Raw genomic sequence first — 11,933 nt, 5'->3', positions numbered from 1 at the left:
AAGGCCTCTTCCTCTCTGACTGCCTCTGTCTCTCTGAAGGCCTCTTCCTCTCTGACTGCCTCTGTCTCTCTGAGCCTCTTCCTCTCTGACTGCCTCTGTCTCTCTGAAGGCCTCTTCCTCTCTGACTGCCTCTGTCTCTCTGAGCCTCTTCCTCTCTGACTGCCTCTGTCTCTCTGAGCCTCTTCCTCTCTGACTGCCTCTGTCTCTCTGAGCCTCTTCCTCTCTGACTGCCTCTGTCTCTCTGAAGGCCTCTTCCTCTCTGACTGCCTCTGTCTCTCTGAAGGCCTCTTCCTCTCTGACTGCCTCTGTCTCTCTGAAGGCCTCTTCCTCTCTGACTGCCTCTGTCTCTCTGAGCCTCTTCCTCTCTGACTGCCTCTGTCTCTCTGAAGGCCTCTTCCTCTCTGACTGCCTCTGTCTCTCTGAAGGCCTCTTCCTCTCTGACTGCCTCTGTCTCTCTGAAGGCCTCTTCCTCTCTGACTGCCTCTGTCTCTCTGAGCCTCTTCCTCTCTGACTGCCTCTGTCTCTCTGAAGGCCTCTTCCTCTCTGACTGCCTCTGTCTCTCTGAGCCTCTTCCTCTCTGACTGCCTCTGTCTCTCTGAAGGCCTCTTCCTCTCTGACTGCCTCTGTCTCTCTGAGCCTCTTCCTCTCTGACTGCCTCTGTCTCTCTGAAGGCCTCTTCCTCTCTGACTGCCTCTGTCTCTCTGAAGGCCTCTTCCTCTCTGACTGCCTCTGTCTCTCTGAAGGCCTCTTCCTCTCTGACTGCCTCTGTCTCTCTGAAGGCCTCTTCCTCTCTGACTGCCTCTGTCTCTCTGAAGGCCTCTTCCTCTCTGACTGCCTCTGTCTCTCTGACTGCCTCTGTCTCTCTGAGCCTCTTCCTCTCTGACTGCCTCTGTCTCTCTGAAGGCCTCTTCCTCTCTGACTGCCTCTGTCTCTCTGAAGGCCTCTTCCTCTCTGACTGCCTCTGTCTCTCTGAGCCTCTTCCTCTCTGACTGCCTCTGTCTCTCTGAAGGCCTCTTCCTCTCTGACTGCCTCTGTCTCTCTGAAGGCCTCTTCCTCTCTGACTGCCTCTGTCTCTCTGAAGGCCTCTTCCTCTCTGACTGCCTCTGTCTCTCTGAAGGCCTCTTCCTCTCTGACTGCCTCTGTCTCTCTGAAGGCCTCTTCCTCTCTGACTGCCTCTGTCTCTCTGAAGGCCTCTTCCTCTCTGACTGCCTCTGTCTCTCTGAAGGCCTCTTCCTCTCTGACTGCCTCTGTCTCTCTGAAGGCCTCTTCCTCTCTGACTGCCTCTGTCTCTCTGAAGGCCTCTTCCTCTCTGACTGCCTCTGTCTCTCTGAGCCTCTTCCTCTCTGACTGCCTCTGTCTCTCTGAAGGCCTCTTCCTCTCTGACTGCCTCTGTCTCTCTGAAGGCCTCTTCCTCTCTGACTGCCTCTGTCTCTCTGAAGGCCTCTTCCTCTCTGACTGCCTCTGTCTCTCTGAAGGCCTCTTCCTCTCTGACTGCCTCTGTCTCTCTGACTGCCTCTGTCTCTCTGAGCCTCTTCCTCTCTGACTGCCTCTGTCTCTCTGAAGGCCTCTTCCTCTCTGACTGCCTCTGTCTCTCTGAAGGCCTCTTCCTCTCTGACTGCCTCTGTCTCTCTGAGCCTCTTCCTCTCTGACTGCCTCTGTCTCTCTGAAGGCCTCTTCCTCTCTGACTGCCTCTGTCTCTCTGAAGGCCTCTTCCTCTCTGACTGCCTCTGTCTCTCTGAAGGCCTCTTCCTCTCTGACTGCCTCTGTCTCTCTGAAGGCCTCTTCCTCTCTGACTGCCTCTGTCTCTCTGAAGGCCTCTTCCTCTCTGACTGCCTCTGTCTCTCTGAAGGCCTCTTCCTCTCTGACTGCCTCTGTCTCTCTGAAGGCCTCTTCCTCTCTGACTGCCTCTGTCTCTCTGAAGGCCTCTTCCTCTCTGACTGCCTCTGTCTCTCTGAAGGCCTCTTCCTCTCTGACTGCCTCTGTCTCTCTGAAGGCCTCTTCCTCTCTGACTGCCTCTGTCTCTCTGAAGGCCTCTTCCTCTCTGACTGCCTCTGTCTCTCTGAAGGCCTCTTCCTCTCTGACTGCCTCTGTCTCTCTGAGCCTCTTCCTCTCTGACTGCCTCTGTCTCTCTGAAGGCATCTTCCTCTCTGACTGCCTCTGTCTCTCTGAAGGCCTCTTCCTCTCTGACTGCCTCTGTCTCTCTGAAGGCCTCTTCCTCTCTGACTGCCTCTGTCTCTCTGAAGGCCTCTTCCTCTCTGACTGCCTCTGTCTCTCTGAAGGCATCTTCCTCTCTGACTGCCTCTGTCTCTCTGAGCCTCTTCCTCTCTGACTGCCTCTGTCTCTCTGAAGGCATCTTCCTCTCTGACTGCCTCTGTCTCTCTGAAGGCCTCTTCCTCTCTGACTGCCTCTGTCTCTCTGAAGGCCTCTTCCTCTCTGACTGCCTCTGTCTCTCTGAAGGCCTCTTCCTCTCTGACTGCCTCTGTCTCTCTGAAGGCCTCTTCCTCTCTGACTGCCTCTGTCTCTCTGAAGGCCTCTTCCTCTCTGACTGCCTCTGTCTCTCTGAAGGCATCTTCCTCTCTGACTGCCTCTGTCTCTCTGAGCCTCTTCCTCTCTGACTGCCTCTGTCTCTCTGAAGGCATCTTCCTCTCTGACTGCCTCTGTCTCTCTGAAGGCCTCTTCCTCTCTGACTGCCTCTGTCTCTCTGAAGGCCTCTTCCTCTCTGACTGCCTCTGTCTCTCTGAAGGCCTCTTCCTCTCTGACTGCCTCTGTCTCTCTGAAGGCATCTTCCTCTCTGACTGCCTCTGTCTCTCTGAAGGCCTCTTCCTCTCTGACTGCCTCTGTCTCTCTGAAGGCCTCTTCCTCTCTGACTGCCTCTGTCTCTCTGAAGGCCTCTTCCTCTCTGACTGCCTCTGTCTCTCTGAAGGCCTCTTCCTCTCTGACTGCCTCTGTCTCTCTGAAGGCCTCTTCCTCTCTGACTGCCTCTGTCTCTCTGAAGGCCTCTTCCTCTCTGACTGCCTCTGTCTCTCTGAAGGCCTCTTCCTCTCTGACTGCCTCTGTCTCTCTGAAGGCCTCTTCCTCTCTGACTGCCTCTGTCTCTCTGAAGGCCTCTTCCTCTCTGACTGCCTCTGTCTCTCTGAAGGCCTCTTCCTCTCTGACTGCCTCTGTCTCTCTGAAGGCCTCTTCCTCTCTGACTGCCTCTGTCTCTCTGAAGGCCTCTTCCTCTCTGACTGCCTCTGTCTCTCTGAAGGCCTCTTCCTCTCTGACTGCCTCTGTCTCTCTGAAGGCCTCTTCCTCTCTGACTGCCTCTGTCTCTCTGAAGGCCTCTTCCTCTCTGACTGCCTCTGTCTCTCTGAGCCTCTTCCTCTCTGACTGCCTCTGTCTCTCTGAGCCTCTTCCTCTCTGACTGCCTCTGTCTCTCTGAAGGCCTCTTCCTCTCTGACTGCCTCTGTCTCTCTGAAGGCCTCTTCCTCTCTGACGGCCTCTGTCTCTCTAACTCCCAGAATATTTTTGTGGTCTCTGGAACCACTACTTTTGATTTCACCTGCTCAGATGTTAACAGTGTTAGTATTATTCATAAAAACAGTATTTTTTCTGTGCAATACAAAAGGAGAATATTTCTATAATAATTTGTAGCTTTATTGCAGTGTTCATAGCATCCACAGCTGTCAAAGCTCTTAAAAACAACTGTAGTCAAAAGTGAGAACTGTTTGCTGTCTCACGTTCTTCAAAATGTCTTCTTTTATGTTCAATATAGAGAAAAAAAGATAAAGTAATCTTCCCACTATACCAGAGTCAATAGATGTCTTGTCAGATTTATAAGCATTCTTTCAAATATTGTTCTCTGTGTTCATCAGAACAAGGAAACGTAGGCAGTTCATTTTTGGGTGAAGTATCTCTTTAAAGCGCATTTTACGGCCAGACCACTCGTATTACCGGGTGTACGTCCAGAAGGTGCATTTATATAGGTCAGTGGGTTCATTCAAGTCGTTATATGCTTTAGGGGCGATTCACATTTCGCGTCTAAAACCGCGCATAAAACCCGAGCCCTGCGCACTGCGTTCTCCTTTTTTTCCAAAGCGCCTGGACTTTGCGCTCTCCTGGCGTCTGTCGTTTAGCAACCATGGGCCACGATGCTCGTTGAGACGAGGAGGTATAAAGGATATATAGATTATATGCATTAAAAATACCTTGCAATAAATCTGCTACCAGAGTTAGTTATGCTTTGATAATCTGTGTGTCCTTCTTCATTGAGCTTGTCTATATTGGCTGGTTGGTTCTTGTCACGGCTTTCTGAAAAGTAGAGATTTTTCTCATCTCGATGCCGCGCGTCTACATTTAAAATAAGGAATATGCGCGCGGAAAAGACGTGAAATGTGAATTTGGCCAAAAGTCAACAAGACATTATTATCACTGGGAAAAAAAGCTATTTTAGCGCAATTCTAGCAAAGATTAGTGTTATTCCTCTCTCACCGTAAAATGATCCTTTATATAACGACTAACACGTCGTTGTCTGCGATGCCTCCGTCTCATCTTGTGACCCGCCATGTGAAGCAGCAGCACTATAACTAAAGTCAGCAATAAATGAAAGTTACGATGCTTAATGAAAAACCGGGACCACCGGACTCCGAGCCGCCCTCCGTTGCCTCTTCTTCTTCAGCCGAGCCACCCGCCTCGTGGTCGGCTGCAGGAACGACGAGTATGGGACGGGCAGCTCGGGATTTCCCGTCTCCCTGGATTGCCAGTGAGACTGGGCGGTTGTGGAGAGACTGCAGAGGTTGGACAGTCTTCTTTTGTTTACTGGCCGTTCACTCCTTAGGAGTGTTACCGCCACCTACTGTATATTTTGCCACATGGGTGATGAATATGTGCAATAAGTGAAATAAAATATTTGGTGTAATGCTCCACACACCTCAAAGGATCAGAGCCCAGGATTCAGCTGGCGCTTAAGTTTTTTTTTTTTTTATTGAACAAATATAATATCAAGTACAATGTCATAATTAATAGCAAAAATAAACAACAGTAATTCAGAAGACAAAAAGCCAATAAAAGGAAGTAAAATTTAAAGCAAGTAAAAATAAATAGATACAAATAAAAATAAATATTAATAACATTGAGCCAGGAAAACTTAAAATAAATTCAAGAGATACAGAAAAGCCTCGAGACCCTTTTGGTTTTTATTACAAAAAAGCTGAAATATTTTACTTTGTGCAAAGTGTAACAAACTTTAATGCTTTGGCATTGTTAGAAGAAGAGATGGTACCCAAATAACATTTAAGGTCTTTGCAAAAAATTATAAAAAGAGGTTTGACAGACAAAAACTTACACTTGTGTACAAAAAACTTGGCAAGAAAAATAAATAGATTTATAAGAAAATACTTGTCCTTTAGATTTTTGTCAGAATTATAAAGACCAAATAAGATATCCTTAAACGTCAAGGAAAAGTTGACTAATAAAGAAGCACGTACGAACAGACAAAATTTTCCCCAAAAAGTAGCTACATGAATACAGTCCCAAAAAAGATGAGGAACAGACTCGTCTTCCATTCCACAGAAGGAGCAAAGGGGATCCAACTCTGGAAACATTTTTTTGATAAAAACTTTGCCTGGGTAAAATCGATGCAACAACTTGAATGATACCTCTTTAACCTTATTAGTGATTAAATATTTATTGGATAGAGACCACACTTTCTTCCAAGGAATATCATTAAAACTATTACTCCAATATGAAATTATAGAAGGAACAGTTATAATATCACTCTGAAAAAGTTGTCTAATCTTTCTGTTCCTAGAAGAGGGACATGATAAAAAACAAATCTTCCCTATTGCAGTTTCGCATGGATGCATCCAAGAGGTAGAAGACAGTAAAGAATCAGCTGAGTTTTTTAAAAGTGCAATAGCTCCACTGGGGATGGCATCCATCACTATAGCAAAGTCTCGTGGGGTGACAGGAATGGAATATTTCGTCAAGAATTCAGTATAAGAAAACAAATGACCATTTGAGTTTAGAAGCTGAGAAACCAAAATAATATTATTATTAAACCAAGCTGAGAGGAAAAGTGTTTTTTTTTTTATATCGGATATCATGGTTATTCCAGATAAAATACCTGTGGGGACTAAAATTATGTTTATAAATCAAGTGCCAGGCCAGAAGCACCTGCCTGTGGAAATTGGATAATTTGATGGGCAATTTAGAGATATTATAATTACATACTAATAGAAAGGGGAGACTGCCAACTTTAGAAAAAATAGGCGCTGCGTGTTCAACTTGTCAGTACACGATCCGTTACACCTGCACGATCTGTTCTGAGCATGCGCGTAATTACGTATTAGAAAACGTCATTGTTTTATGGAAAGCCAACAGGGTCAGAAAACGCGTGCTTTTAATCGCCGTATTAATATTGAAACGCCGATTTCTTAACGCCGCCAGGCGTTAAATAAACGCCGCTTGACGCTAAACTAATGTCACACGCCGCCACGCGTTTAAATAACGCCGCACGCCGATTGGCGTTAAGTTAACGTCACACGTCACTCAAAATGCAAACGTAATAGCTCATTTGCATAGCCCGTCCTTTTCTAGGTTGCATGCTTTACGGCAAGTCGGAGCATCCAGTTTGCAGGATCCATGAAGATGGCGCGAAGAGAGTTTATCTTACAGTGCAAATATACCGTAAATGACTGCACTCGCCTTTTATTGTCCGATAATCCTGGTCAAGATGTCTTTCAGTCAACGTTGAATAGGTTTGTCTATATTCTCGAAACGTATTTATTTAAGTCTTTTCAGTCTTTAACTGGCAAAACCTGTATATATAAATAAACAATGGTAGGGTATTTCCTAGGGCTGTGCAAAATTATCGATACAGCTAACTATTGCGATAATTTTTTTCACGATAGTGTATCGATAGTCCAACCTATAGTATCGATACCTTAAATAAGTCATGTTTTGAATGGATTCAAAATGACGTTTCATCGCATAACCATTTTTTCCGTTCCTGTTGATGTCGCTGTGATTCGCTGTCATATGGACAATGTCTCAAAAGTAAGCGGGTGCGAGAAAGCAAATGGCGTAAAGTAAATTCATTCATATAATATCACCAACAAGCTTCCGTATATCTTAGCTTGTGCAAAGAAAATAACAGACTCGGTGGTGTATTTTATTTGTAAGGATTTGCGACAGTGTGGTTGAAACCCCTGCTTCGGGCATATGGTGAACACTAGCTGTGTTATGTGATTCCGATTCGCAGGCACATAACAGACGTAGAAGTACCCGGGATTTACGAAGAGGTAAAAAAATCCCTTACCTCGGTAGAGCGAGTGACCCTGACATGCAACGCATCGTACGTTAGGATTACATCACAACCACAGACACGCGCAATGCATGAGACGAGCCATACTGGCATAAACATTGCAGAGCTACTGAAAACTGCACTGGTGGAGTGGGATATAAAAGAGAGTCATACTGACAATTTCAGTTTCATGAATAGATTTTAATGTACTTTGTTTTTATTAACAACATACTGAAAAAAATACGTTTTTTGTGGCATTTGCATTTAAATGTTTAATGACTAAATATGCACTTTAAACATTATATTTTCGCTGTTCAGTAACACTGTGTAAGCAAGATGACAAATACCTCTTATAAATAGCTTTGTTAATAAAATTGAATGGAATCTTTTGTGTCTGCAGAGTTATCACTATAATGTGATGGACATACCAGAATACCATAGATTGTACACATCAACATGTGTTTTTAGCTCACTCTTAATTTGTATTTATTTAAAACAAATTACTGCAATATATCGAACGTTTGTATCGTATCGAATGTATTGTGATATATTGTATCGGGACCCATCTATCGTGATATGTATCGTATCGTGAGGCCCTTGCCAATACACAGCCCTAGTATTTCCGGAATTAACTGCAAGGAAAACATTTAAACATATTTTTTATATATATTCATACATAAAAGAAATCCACTGCATAGTCCCTACATCTCCAGCCCTGAGTGTGGGCCAAGGCAGTGAAAAGTTAGAAAACCACAAAGATAACTCTCCACTTTTTAATTTGCAGACTTGAAACTATGATAAGGAGCTTGGAGTGGTCAAAAGGGAGGCTTCTAAATGTCCAGGCAGCAGAAGAAATAATCCATGAAGTATCCGATTTTATTCTGGAGATTCAATCTTCTGAACGTACTTCACAAGAAGGTAAGTGCCTCAATTTGTTTGATTACTTGCTCTTGTAAACTTATTAGACATTATTGGCTTATGTTTTTGCCTAATGTTTAATTTCCATTTATTTGAAACTTTCTATAATAATATTACATTTTGTATGAAATGAAGTGTACTGTGTCACACTGACATTTAAATGATAGGATAAATATATTGAAATTCAATGTAATCAAGAGTTTAAACAATGCACTATATATATATATATATATATATATTTTTTTTTTTTCAGACAATACAGGATATCAACCACCACTGATATGTAGTGGCTCTAGAGGTGCACCATCTTATGTCATCACTCGGGATCAGCTGTCATTTCTGTTGTCTTGTGGCTTCACTGTACCAAAGATTGCTGATATTTTACACACCTCTCTATCTACAGTCAAGCGACGTTTAAGGTGTTTGTCTAATACAAAAAACATATTCATTAACCATATTATTTTGAATGATGCTAGAGTAGAAATGCCACATCCATGGGTAAATTTGTCATGTATGATGACTTATTTAATCTACCTCAACAAATCTTTAAAGTGGACATTTCACATTGGAAATGTTAATGTGTCACTGTGGAAACTTTGTAGACAAATTTATGAAACGGTCTGTGAAATCCAGGCAAATGTCGTAAAATTTAACCTGAGATAACAAGCATCAAATTTTAATATGACCAATTTTTTTAATGTATTTACAGTTAGTCATTTAGCAGACACTTTTATCCAAAGCGACTTACAGATGAGGAAACATTGGAAGCAATTTTAACAACATAGGCAACAAAATACATAAGTGCATTAAACTAGTCCATTAAAGCCTAGCACAGTATAAAAAGCTAAGAATAGTGAGATTAGTATTGCATATATAAACAATATATATATATATATATATATTTGTTTTTTGAAGAAAGGCGAATAAGACAGAATAGAAATAGAGGTTAAAATCAATCAGCTACATGTTGACATTGTTTGGCATTTTTCAAAGAGTCTGCTGATCTTGTAGCAGCAGGAAGATCATTCCACCATTGTAGAACAGATCCAGAGAAACTACACGAGAGTGATTTTTTTTTCCTTTCTGGTATGGTACCACTAGTCGTTGTTAATTCTGTTTCAGAACATTTACATTTAATACCGACTCCGTCTACCCTAAAAATAGTGTCTCCCTAAGTTTCCCCATCCAACTTCTTCCCTGGTGATGGAATGCTACAGTGATGTTACATTATTTGGCCCCCATCCCATAATGTAACCTGCTCCACTGAGATTACAATGCCAATTGTATATTCTCATTATGTTTTATTCTCATTATGTTTTATAAAACGTGCTCATTGATAGTAGTCCTTTTATGAAATGTTTTTCTGTTATAGTTGCTTCCAGCTGTTCCAGTCTGCTTGATACTCAGCATTATCTGATGTAGACTTGGATGAAAAGATTAGAGACTTGGTGGCTGGAAATGACCAACTTGGACCAGAGGCTGTTCGAGCACAGCTAAGGGCAGAGGGTATTCATGTGCAGAGGTCCAGAGTGAGGAGCAGTATGCAGCGGGTCAACCCAAGGGCTGCAGCTCTCCGCGCAATGTCTCAGCGACTACGCAGAAGGTCCTACCGTGTTGCAGGACCTAATTCTTTATGGCATCTTGATGGGAACCACAAACTAATCAGGTATTTTTTTTATTCTTAAACATTTTAATGCTTACTCTTCAAGTTTTGTTAATACATATGAGTATAAACATACAACTTGAATACAAAATATTAAAGTGGTATTTAAAATTGTTGGTTGTTCAGATATCTTTACTTTTTTGTTTATTTGTGTTAGTAACAAGATAGATGCAAATCAACAGCACAGGCTTTGTTGGATATTTTTAAGCAGCAGTCATTACTTTCTTGAAAATATTCTTATGTTAAGGTAGGCTAATTATGTTTGTGTGTTTATTCAGATGGAGAATAGTAATCCATGGTGCCATCGATGGCTATAGTCGGCTCATCACGTTTCTCCGTGCTTCCAACAACAATCGGAGCAGTACTGTTATGGATTGTTTCTTGAATGCTGTTTCCAGGTATGGGGTCCCTTCCAGAGTAAGGACTGACCATGGAGGAGAGAACAATGCTGTGTGCTTATTCATGAACTTGTTCAGAGGAATGGGCCGAGGAAGTGCTCTTAGAGGAAGAAGTACACACAATCAGAGGATTCAAAGGCTTTTGGTTGATCTGTGGCGTGGGGTGTCAAATGTGTACTATGACCTTTTCAATTTTCTTGAGAGTGAAGGCATTGTGGATGTAGACAATGAAATGCACACATGGGCTCTACATTATGTCTACATTCCAAGAATTAATAAGGACCTGACCAATTTGACCCACCAGTGGAACAATCATGGCTTAAGAACTGAGAGGCACCGGTCCCCCCTGCAAATCTTTGTGCAAGGTTGCCTGGCACAACAGAGACTGCCCAGCACAGCCATGCAGGACATTTTCATTTCAAGTCCCCTAGACTCCAGTGGAGTTGTGAGAGATACAGAACAAGTTAGTGGTGGGGGGCGTTCTCCATCCGTAGTGGCACCTTGTGTGCATTGGCCGGACAGAGTTGCAGTACCTCCAAATCAGTTCTCTCTGACTGATGATGAGATGCAGCAGCTCACAGAACAAATCGATCCATTTGGAGGCCCTCGAGAGGATCTGGGAATCAATGTTCTCAAAGATGTTTTGTCTTTTGTGGGAGACCTAAGAACTTAAGTTTCTCAAATCTTTTCTCTGTTTTTGGTTGGGTGGGTAAGTAAGCGGGCTTGCGTGTGCGTGCGTGCGTGTGAGAGTGCGTAAGGACATGTAGGTATGTGTGTGTGTACATGTTTTTATATCCTGGTGGTGACTTAAAACTGAATACACACCAACACAAGGGGACTTGTGTTACTGTGGGGAGTATATAAATCGTACAGAACGATAATTGTTAAAAATCTAAAAATGCAAAATGTTTTCTACGAACATTAGGTTTAGGTGTATGGTTGGGGATAGGGAATAGAATATACAGTTGGATGGTATAAACATCATTAAGCCAATGGAAAAACCCCACTGTAAAACCTGCAATAATATGTATTTTTTATAACCTGTTATCACATGCATCAGTAAACAACTGTATATTTGAATTACATAACATTGTTACTTTTTATTTAGTGTAATCATAAATTATTGTAAAGAGCAGTATTAAACATTAACATAACATGTTTCAATGATTTACAATTGTTGTTTTAATTCTAGAACATTTAATGCCGATAACTGGAGATACAATCGATTTTGCGATTTGGCGATTTTGTCTATATTACACCAAAAGTGGGTGATTGCAAAATACCACTTTCCATATTTTCTCTGAAAAGTTCATAGCTCTGGTGAATTGGCAGCCTTAAAACGATGCTGCAGGTATTCGCCTCAGGGAAGATTCTGACAGCCTCATTTTCCTCCGGGTGATGGAACTCTAATTTGGGTTCTACTGGAAACCCAAGCCTGGGAATAGCAGTGCACCCAGATGCAAATGATAGTATTTTGTCCAAGGTGAGTGGATATGTACTTCCCTCTAAAAAAATAAATGAACACAGAGGAAAGGCAATGACCATTTTGCAGATGAATAATGCCCATCAAATATTTTAGTTTACTTAGCAGTGTTTTGTGTGTCATCATTAACAATGACATTATAACAGACTGCAGTTCTACTTACCCTCCACTTCTATGAGCCAGTCCCTC

At 42.8% G+C, this 11,933-nt stretch overlaps 1 long non-coding RNA gene across 1 annotated transcript; it reads left to right on the top strand.

Annotated features, from left to right (window-relative positions):
* The first annotated feature begins 6,574 nt into the window (after window positions 1–6,574).
* On the top strand, window positions 6,575–11,521 carry LOC306889005. The gene is made up of 5 exons (XR_013786162.1): window positions 6,575–6,737; window positions 8,067–8,200; window positions 8,454–8,619; window positions 9,573–9,866; window positions 10,142–11,521. It is a non-coding gene; the product is annotated as an uncharacterized lncRNA (long non-coding RNA).
* Window positions 11,522–11,933: the final 412 nt, after the last annotated feature.

This window comes from Barbatula barbatula (assembly GCF_947034865.1).
Source record: "Barbatula barbatula genome assembly, chromosome: 23".
Taxonomy (NCBI): domain Eukaryota; kingdom Metazoa; phylum Chordata; class Actinopteri; order Cypriniformes; family Nemacheilidae; genus Barbatula; species Barbatula barbatula.
The sequence above is the reverse complement of the archived record's forward strand: the minus strand, read 5'-3'. Positions and strand labels throughout refer to the sequence as shown.